At 37.8% G+C, this 11,019-nt stretch overlaps 1 long non-coding RNA gene across 1 annotated transcript; it reads left to right on the top strand.

Annotated features, from left to right (window-relative positions):
• On the top strand, nucleotides 8,239–8,772 carry LOC109720653. The gene is made up of 2 exons (XR_002219026.1): nucleotides 8,239–8,485; nucleotides 8,590–8,772. It is a non-coding gene; the product is annotated as an uncharacterized LOC109720653 (long non-coding RNA).

The raw sequence follows: 11,019 nt of genomic DNA, 5'->3' as shown, positions 1-11,019 counted from the left end.
CTTCAATCTCAATGTCAACTTCACCTTCCAATCTTCAAATCTGGTGAAGTAAGGTTCCAAAACCTGTGAACTATGATAGAGTATCACCCTCTGGTCCAAAATCCAACATCCTCCAAAGATTGCATCAAAAAACCCAAAAACTCTCAATTTCAGCTCAAACATCACAGTAGCTCAGAAAAACATGCATTTGACAATGCTAACCTCAATTAAATGTCATCAAAATGGGCTCCACGAAATCTTCAGGAAGTTTTCTAACCAGCAAACCAAATTTTGTGGCAAACGGAGCTTCCTACATTGCATACGGGCCAAAACGCCGAAGGTCGCTGCTGAAATTCTGCTGAAACTGCAGTCTTCAAGGTGGAAAGCATGCAAATTGGAAAATTTTGGAGTAATTTGAGGGGTTGCAATGTAAATTTGGCCTTCTCTGTGAAGAAGAGGTAAAAATGGTTCATAGGGGACGAACACCACCTATTTATAGTGAGGTGAAAGAGTGAAATAAGCCTCAAGAACAAGAGCTGTAAACCTGTTGTTCCTGCAGAAAATAGGACTTTTGGGCGCCCGAAACCATGTTCTAGACGTCCGAATCCTCTAGACTACACAAAGCTCCCACTTCGGTTCCTTCGCTTGCGATGTGCTGTGCCCATAACGTGATCCGACGGACCTCACCTACCACCTTATACGTGTCAACACAATCGATATTCACGATGTAAATTTTCGGACCTACTTCTGGGCGCCCGAAACCAGGATCCGAATTGGCTTCCAGTTCTGCTCAGACCAGCACTCAAGTTTTGGGCGACCCAAATCCAATTCTGGGCGCCTGAAACTGGCAAAACTCCAGTTTTTCTTATTTGAGTGCGCCTAGTCTATTTCTGCATTCATTTCGTGCAGAAACGACTCCGACTTAGTCCGATACTCTCCAGATGTGTCGACCAGTCACTAGTACTGCAGCCAATCCAATGCAAAGCTCCGGAACACTACACCATATCCGTCGTGTTCCTATTTTTGATATCTATATCCAAATCCACATCTATTTAGCATCGGATATATCCATTTTATTCAGATTCGGGTTCGGATAAAATTTCGGGTATCCATACCCATTGACATCCTTACTTCGAGGTCTCTATGGCTCCCTCTCCCTATAGTCTCCCTCTTTACCAAGCAGAGTAATGAAAGATCCAAATTGGTTCTACTTTCAATTGTGCCTATCAACTATTTGATGAAATACTAATTAAGGTCTCTTTCTTTAATTCCTTCCCTGTTCCTCGCAATGCTGTCACGTTCTACTCTTTGATCTTTACTAATTTTATTCTGATTTTCTTGACATTCATCTAAACTGGCATATATTAACATTTTTGATGGACAACGCTGTCATCTCCAAATTTTCATGTGCTTTCTTTATCCATACAAGGTAAGATACTTTTTGTTTTTAATTGGTTTTTGGAGGTATGCTATTATAGTAAATTTGGTCACTACGTCCATAGTTGTTTTGAAGTGTTTATAAATGAGAACAATAATATATATATATATATATATATATATGTGAGCTAGTCTCCTATACTATCTATAGTACCAGGGCTCCGGTACTTTAGTCTCATTTTCGATTTTAGGGTGTTTAAATCAACGATCCACACCGTTAAAACTGATCTCGGGTATTTAAACTTTTTAGAAATAAAATTTTATATTTTTTCAACATAGTTTACTTTATGATCAAACTATTTCAAAATTGACAATTTTCAATGGCTACTATGGCGAGTTTGGAGTTTAACGGTGTAAAAGAATCCAAATTTCTTCAAATTTTGATAAAAAATACTTTAAACTATCTAGATTAAGGTTAATATTCTTGATCTTGAATTTAAAAGTCCTATACTCAAATTGTAAAGATTATTCAATTTCCACCGTCCATTTTGACATAATTTATTTACTAAGTAAACGATGTTGAAAAAAGCTAAAATTTTATTTCTAAAAACTTCATATAACCTAGATCATATTTAACGGTATGGATCGTTAATTTGAACACTCTAAGATCGAAATCAAGGCTATAGTACCGGAGCTCCGGTACTATAGCCTTGTTTTCGATCTTAAGGTGTTCAAATTAATGATCCTTTCGACATCGTTTACTTAGTAAATAAATTATGTCAAAATGGACGGTGAAAATTAAATAATCTTTAAAATTTGAGTATATGACTTTTAAATTCAAGATCAAGAATATTAACCTTAATATGGATAGTTTAAAGTAGTTTCTATCAAAATTTGAAGAAATTTAGATTCTTCTACACCGTTAAACTCCAAACTCGTCATAGTAGCCATTGAAAATTAACAAATTTGAAATGGTTTGATCATAAAGTAAACTATGTCGAAAAAATATAAAATTTTATTTCTAAAAACTTTAAATACGCTAGATCAGTTTTAACGGTGTGGATCGTGATTTTAACATCATAAGATCGAAAACGTGTGAGGAAGTGAATTCTCGAAATTCGAGGATTAGACTTCGTTTAGAATCGACCAATTGTCGAGTGTGTAGGCTTCGGAAAGTCCGAAGGTGATTAAAATGCATAAAGTGCATTAAGGAAGAGTCCGCGAGAGCATCAGTGCAAAATCTGCACTAGACAAAATTTGCTCTCGGGGACCGGTCCCTGGTAAGGAGAGATCGGTCCCCGAGGCTATGGGTTGCTGGAGTTGCTTATGCAACTGGTCCCCTGGCTCAGTGGGACCGGTCTTCCAGTGCGTAGAAGCGAGAGAAGCCAAAATTTGGCTAAGTCCCGAAAATTCAACTCTCGGGAACCAGTCTCTCAGGCAAGGACCGGTCTCCCGGGGACCGGTCTCTCAGGCTGAGACCAGTTCCCGAACGCGAAATTCTCTCTGCCTGAGTGGGAGGCTCTCGGGGACCGGTCTCCCCGACTTGGGACCGGTCCCTCACTGCGAAAATGCCCAGTGAGGGCTGTTTTGTAAAATGGAAAGTTGAGGGTCTTAATTGCAAAAACGCCTATATGAGGGCTTGGAGGACCACTCCTCTCACTCACCCTCTCATTTTCCTCTCCTACACTCTCATTCTCTCACTCTCTCTCTCTAGAAAGAAGAAGAAGAAGAAGGAGAAGAAGAAGAAGAAGGAGAAGAAGAGAAAGAAGAAGGCAAAGAGCTTGGAGATCACCTTCTTCCTTCTCTCCCTCAAGCTCGGAGAAGCTTTTAGAGGTAAGCTCAAAACCCAACAATGGTGGATTTCTTGAGTTAAGGTTTTGTGCTTTGGAAACGGTTCGAATGGAACTATTGGAGTTAAGTAGATGGTTCTAGCTTGGATTTGAAGCTTGAACCATGGATTTCTTCTTTGTTGCCAACCTAGGGCACGGATTTGGGGTTTGGAAATCTAGGGTTTTGATTTATTTTGATGGGTCGTAAACCTAATTGCTAGGTCTTCAAACGCGTGGGCGAAGACGGTTCGTCGATACGACGAGCGAGTGCGAAGATATCGCTGAAACAAGCGCTCGAGGGTTCGTATTGGCCCGAGGAGTCGAGGCGACGACTAAGGATCGCGAAGTCAAGTTTTCCCAACCCTCGCGGCACCACCAAAAGGTGGGGGGTGCCATCCCGAAGCAGTCGAACTGCTCTTTATGTCTGAGTTATTGTTGACCTAATTGCATATTAAGCATGATACATAGAGGTGCTAGATAATGATTATTGTTGCTTACAGTTGCATGCTAGTGGTAGTATAACTAATTGAATTTAGTTCTTGATTCTAGTATGCATGAGAACATCACAGTCTAGCTTAACGCCCTATATGTGATGCGATATAACGAGTTGGAACCTAGGTAAAGGATAACCTAGTGATAATGTACAATAGTGCATCGAGAACACTTGAACTTTGACGAGTGGCATCTAGATAATGTTAACTTATGACGAGTGGCATCTAGTTAATGTTCACCTATGATGAGTAGGAATGAAATCCTTAGTGTCATTGGAAACACTAAATTAATGAGTATGAGATTTGCTTGGATATTATGATGATGTTATTCTTAGTTGATAGGATAATTCCAATTCCGAGAGATTGGATCGTGTTCACACAGCCTGTCTGCGCTTGTAGGGGTCGCTCCCCTCAAGTTGTACACTCCGGAGTATTTGTCACTATAGGGGCAGTCTAAATATGTAGTACACTGAACTTTAGCAATTTGCGAAGTTCGAGTGTGGGATTGCAAAATGGAATAGCCCTATAGCTTCTAAAGGGCTTAGACAAGTTTTTGGTCATGTTAGAGGTGGTTTGGAAGGGTAAAAGCATGAAAGTGCATTGCTCTGGCGAAAATCAGGGTTTTCTGCATTGTGTACCGGTACAGCCATCAATGTGTACCGATACACAATGGCAGAAAGTGGCAGCAGGGCTAATTTGGTAATTTCACCTCTTGTTCTCATCTATTTGAATCCAGCACGACTCTGGAGGCTCAATGGAGGTTGCTAGGCTCAGAGAAAGCTTCTTTCACCTTCTTTCTCTCTCTCTAGGGTTTTTCTCTCTCTACGTAAAAGCCGCCGATTCGAGTCGATTTCGCGCTCCGGCCGACGCTCGCTACTTTGGTACTCAAGGGACGCTTGCAGCACGTGGGGAGGAGGACTTTTCTCTGAGTTTTCTGTGAGGTTAGTACCAGAGAAGCTGAATCTCAGCTTTCGAAAGGAATTAGCTCAATTTTCTCTCTAGTTTGTGATTTAGCATTGGAATTTGATGTGTTTTGGTTTCACTGCTTCCAACTGAATTCGAGGATATTTTCAGCAATAAAGAGGAGTTATTTTGACTGTGAATTAACCACTCTAGCTCAGTAAAAATTGCTTTAAAGCTGGACTAATTATTTATGAAGCTAATTCGGAACTATACGGAACTATACGAAGTTAATTGAGTTATTGATGCAGTTTGGAACTTGTGTCTTCGCAACAGGGTTTTGAACCAAGTTGAACTAAATTGGTGACCTCGGGAGCTTGTTTACAGAGTGTTCCAACCAGAGGTAAGCTGAAAATCAGTTAGAAAACTGAATTCGCATGGTTTCGGCTATAGAAACTAGTTTATGAGCGTTGTGACGCCGTTTAATGTTTGCTCACAGTAGGGTTGCGATCGACCCTTGGATCATTTTCAGTTGATTGGTGAGAGCTTTTGGAGACTTAACTTGAGGTATCTAACGTGACCCAAAATAGGGATTTAAGTTGCAATTTAGTATAATTGAGTATCTCGCCGAAATTGGACTTTTAGTGATCTTTGTGACGTGGTTTTTATGTTTCGTGTTCAGCAGGGTCGAGGCCTAGTTGAGCTCAATCTTGGAATTCTTTTGGGCTGCTTTGAGCTTAGTAATAGGTGGGTTTGACCTAACCAGAGCAAGTGAAGCTCCCCTATGTTCTATATGTCACTCTAGAATTGGTATAGTTGTGTGCTTTTGTGGTTGATATAGGACTTGAGATTAGTCACTATACTATAGTGTCGATACATAATGGAATTGAGATCTCTATAAAGTAGAAAACATTCATGCATACAAGTCTTTATGTTCATGATTAATTCAGTTGAATGACTAATAGATAAGTTATCATGTTCCTAGAAACTAGAGAACAGTGACATTCTTATGACTTTATTGATTATAAAGTATAGAACAATGACATGCTTTGTGATTATAATGATCGTGCCATGATAGTGGAACAGTTTCTAATGCCATATGTAAATTAGCATTACTTGTTAGGATTTTCCATATTTTGTGGCCCAATTAATCATATTTAATTTAGGATTTGCTATAGATAAAGGTCAATCCTAACAGATATAGAACTACTTGATATGGTATGTTTTATCCCTATCCCATCTATTTGAAGTTTAAATAGAATCCTAATCAGACTTTGATGGGAAGTCGATCTGGACTCTATATAAAGGGATATTAGTCCTGCCACCTTCTCAGACGCATTCTGGTGAAGAATTACCATCGGTTCCACACCATACGGCAGAGTGCCTGAGATAGGGGGAGAAACCAAATCACCCAAGTTCGGTTCGAGACTTTCAGATCGTAGCCGGACTTCCAGCTTCCGCAAGATTACTCAATAATCTCTTCTCTATGGCGCTCTGTGAGTTATCGTATTTTTATTTTTGATCCTGGATTTGGTATGTATTTATTTTTATTTATTTTACATACCTTGAGATTCCATCAATTGGTATCAGAGCGAGAATTGATAAATTAAATATTGTATGTAATAAGTATCAGGATCAAACATTATGATGAATTTCGAATTTTATGTAATACGGTAAAAGGGTTTTATAAATTTGAATCTGCATGTTAGATTATGATCTCCCATTCGAATCTCGTTTAAACGGGCTACAACTAATTATCAATTAGAGGGTACGGGATGAGTATCGCTTTGTTTTTTGTATGTGGTGGTCTTAGAGCACATGAAGATTGATTGTTGCTGTTTGTGAACCCGACCGTCACATACAAGACCAAGAAAGTGATTAATTAGTTGTAGTCTAGCCTGGATCTGGTTGTACTCCATTAATTAATTATTTTTTTTTATAAGGATCGGCCCTATTTTCACGGTTTCTATTGGAGTTACAGATAAAATATTGACCGGTTCTGGCAAAGAACCTGTTTTTGAAAGTTTTTTTTTTAATTAATTAATTAGACGAGTTCTAAGGGAGTCGATCGTGTCCGTGCAATTCAATTTTTCTTTTGGTTTCATAATCGGATCTCAAAGCATTGTTGGACTTCTCTGCAAATTATAACTTATTAAGGGTCCGTTTTAAATATGTTTAACCTTTAATTCATCCGATTTTGTATTCGTCAAAATGTGATCCTGGGACTTATTAAAGTGTTGTGAGCATATAGATTTCGTTCACATATAAGGATTAAATTTTGCATACAATATTAATTTATCATAAATTTATCTTGTTTTTTGTGGTCAAATTAGAATATATAAAGTTTAAATTTGGTTGCGATTTTATGTTTTAAATTATCGCATCTATATTCTTATTTTGACCGGATAAACATGAAAAATTATATAATCATATTTGTTTTCGATTATTTAATATTTGGCGCTAAGTTGAATTAATTTATTATTTCGATTAATTAGGTGCAAGCCAAAGCGGCCCTAATTAAAAGAAATAATAATTTAATTTACTTTAAAGCAGTGCTTCCAAAATAATTTTCATGTTAATCATGCAGCACTAAGTCAGATTAATTTATTGTTTCAACTGTTCGGGTGCAGGCCAAAGCGGCCCCGACCGGAAGAAAAGATAAATTAATTGCTTTAAAGAAGTGCATGCGAAAATTGCACCTTGATATTATGTTTAGTCTGCTCCCAAAGGAGGTCTAGACATGAAGGTACATGGGTGGTGTAGGATGGTAATTTTCTTATAACTCGTTTGGAGAAATTTGCCTGGCCAAAGCTAACAATTTTTCTATATGGGAAATTTGAAATTATCACGACCTACAGAAAGTTTAAATTAATCTCTGATAAAGAGATTGCATATTTATGCTCATAACTCTGCTCCCAAAGGAGGGGTTGTGATGTCATATAAAGTATATGCATAAAGAACGAAAAATACTTATGCTCATAACTCTGCTCCCAAAGGAGGGGTTGTGATATCATATAAAGTGTATTTCTCTAATTTTGGTGTGGTAATTTTGATGTGGTATTTTATTGATAAAACATGCATTTTATTTTTCAGCTATGACTCCATTTTCTGTTCCTATTGGTGAATCTGTTCCTATACTTAATGGTTCTAATTATTCGGAGTGGAAAGAATAGATTATGTTCATTTTGGGCTATATGGATTTAGATTTGGCTCTGCGCGCTGAACAACCGCTTAAGGTAGTGGGGCCAATGAGTCCACAACAGGAATTCGCGCAGGAAAAGTGGGAGCGATCCAACCGCTTAAGTTTGATACTCATAAAGTCAAGGGTATCAAAAGGCATAAGGGGATCAATCCCAGAATGTGATAAAGCCAAAGACTATCTAAAGGTCATTGAGGAGCAATTTGTTAGCTCCGATAAAGCCTTGGCGAGCACCTTAATGAATAAATTGTTTTCCATGAAGTACTCCGGAAATGGCTCGATTCGCGAGCATATTATGGAAATGCGAGATATTGCAGCGCAACTCACCGCACTTGAAGTAACCATCTCTGATTCATTCTTAGTGCACTTTATTTTGAATTCTTTGCCATCTGAATACGGACCATTTCAGATCTCTTATAATACACATAAAGATAAATGGTCAATTAATGAACTGCTGACCATGTATGTGCAAGAGGAAGGCAGATTAATACAAGAGAAACAAAATGCAGTCAACTTTGTTTCTCAAAAGGGATAAATAAAGCGTGCAAAGAATGGCAAGGGCAAGAATGACTCAAGAAGAAAGAATAAGGAAACTCCATCTGGTTCACAAGACCAATCAAGTAAGTCGATTCCCAAATGCTTCTTTTGTAAGAAAAAGGGTCATATAAAGAAGGACTGTCAAAAATATCAGAAATGGCTCCAGAAGAAAGGTAAATTTCTGGTTTTGATGCATGAGTTGCATTTAGTTTCAGTTCCGTCTAATACTTGGTGGATTGACTCTGGTGCCACATGTCACGTGGCGAATTCCGTGCAGGGATTTCAGAATCGGAGAAAACCCAGTAAAGATGAAGCGACTATCTATACAGCTGAAGGAAATCCAACTAAAGTAGAATTTGTAGGAACATTTAGATTAGTTCTTTCTACTGGTCACATTTTGGATTTAGTTGATACTTTTTATGTTCCAAATTTTTCTAAGAATTTAATTTCTATTTCGAAACTTGTTGGATTGGGATATAGTTTCAGTTTTAATAATAAAAATTTTTCTTTATCTTATAAATCTCAGATAGTTGGCTCTGGTGTTTTGGAAAATAATCTATATAAAGTATTTTTAGATGATTCATTTAGTGAAATCCTTCTTACCATGCACGGAAATGTTGGATCAAAACGTGGCATTAATAATGAAAGGTCATCCATGTTATGGCATAAGAGGTTAGGACACATCTCGAAACAGAGAATCCAAAGGTTAATTAGAGAAGGCATTTTAGATGATTTGGACTTCTCTGACTTTGGAATATGTGTGGACTGCATAAAGGGAAAGCAGACCAAAACTTCCTCTAAAGGTGCTAAAAGATGTGATGGAACATTAGAGTTGATTCATACCGATATATGCGGACCTCTTCCTATTTCAATTACTGGCCATAAATATTTTATCACGTTTACTGATGACTACTCTCGATATGGCTATCTCTACTTACTTAAAGAAAAATCTGAAGCATTAGATGCCTTTAAAGCATATAAGGCTGAAGTAGAGAATCAACTCGAGAAAAGGATAAAAGTAGTCAGATCAGATAGGGGTGGTGAATATTTTGGTAGACAAACAGATAAAGGCCAAATCCCTGGGCCTTTTGCTAAGTTTCTGGAGCAGTGCGGAATTGTTCCACAGTACACCATGCCAGGGACACCTGATCAGAATGGTGTTGCTGAAAGAAGAAACCGCACATTAATTGATATGCTCAGGAGTATGATCAGTAATTCTACCCTTCCTATATCATTGTGGAGTGAGGCACTCAAAACTGCCCTATATATTCTTAATCGGGTTCCTACTAAGGCTGTCACTAAGACTCCTTTTGAGCTTTGGACAGGTAGGAAACCCAGTTTAAGACATTTTCATACATGGGGTTGTCAAGCTGAGGCCAAATTGTATGATCCACAAATAAAGAAACTGGATCCTCGAACCATATCAGGATATTTTATTGGTTATTCAGAAAGGTCCAAAGGGTATAAGTTTTACTGTCCATCACTTCCTATAAAGATTGCAGAAACTAAAACAGCACGGTTTATTGAGGATGGTACAATTAGTGGGAGCTCTGAACCTCGATTCATTGAATTTGAGGAAATTCAGGAGCATTCGGATTCTGTACATGACAGACCCACTGTTGTCTCTCACGATTTGTTGGTTCCTATTCCAGTAGAACAACAAGTTGTTTTGGAACCACAAAATAATTGTGAACCTATCATTGATAATTCACATCAAGATGTACAAGTGGATAATTCACATCAAGATGTACAAGTGAATAATCCACATCAAGATATACATGTGGATAATCAGATAGATTTAAGAAGATCCTCAAGACAGAGAAGACCGGCTATATCCAGTGATTATATTGTCTATCTTTATGAGAATGGTCAGAGTTTAGATGATCCTCTTAGTTTTTCCGAAGCCATAAATAGTAATAATTCTACGGAATGGTACAATGCCATGAAGGATGAGATTGAATCCATGAACCACAATAAGGTATGGGATCTTGTTGAGTTACCTATTGGAGTTAAACCTGTAGGATGCAAATGGGTTTATAAAATCAAATGGGACTCCAAAGGTAACATAGAGAGATACAAGGCCCGTCTTGTGGCAAAAGGGTTTACTCAGAAAGAAGGCATTGACTATAAAGAGACTTTCTCTCCAGTATCTAGAAAGGAATCTTTCCGTATTATTATGGCTCTGGTTGCTCATTTTGATCTCGAGCTACATCAGATGGATGTCAAAACTGCTTTTTTAAATGGGGATCTCTATGAAGAGGTGTATATGAATCAACCTGAAGGATTCTCGCAAAAGGGAAAGGAGCATTTGGTATGCAAATTAAAGAAATCAATATATGGACTAAAGCAGGCCTCCCGACAATGGTATTTAAAATTTAAACAAACTATTTTAACCTTTGATTTTAAGGAAAATATTGTTGATCAATGTGTTTATCTAAAGGTCAGTGGGAGTAAAATAATTTTCTTAGTCCTTTATGTTGATGATATTTTGCTTGCCAGTAATGATTTTGGGCTATTGCATAACACTAAAGAATTTCTTTTTCAAAATTTTAAAATGAAAGACTTAGGTGAGGCATCATATGTTCTTGGTATTGAAATAAGAAGGGATAGACATAAAGGTTTACTCGGTCTATCTCAAAAGGCCTACATAAAGAAAGTTTTGGAAAATTTTGAAATGCATAATTGTAAGCCCAGTGTTGCTCCTGTC

Source organism: Ananas comosus, linkage group 1 (assembly GCF_001540865.1).
Source record: "Ananas comosus cultivar F153 linkage group 1, ASM154086v1, whole genome shotgun sequence".
In the NCBI taxonomy this organism is placed as follows: domain Eukaryota; kingdom Viridiplantae; phylum Streptophyta; class Magnoliopsida; order Poales; family Bromeliaceae; genus Ananas; species Ananas comosus.
The sequence above is the reverse complement of the archived record's forward strand: the minus strand, read 5'-3'. Positions and strand labels throughout refer to the sequence as shown.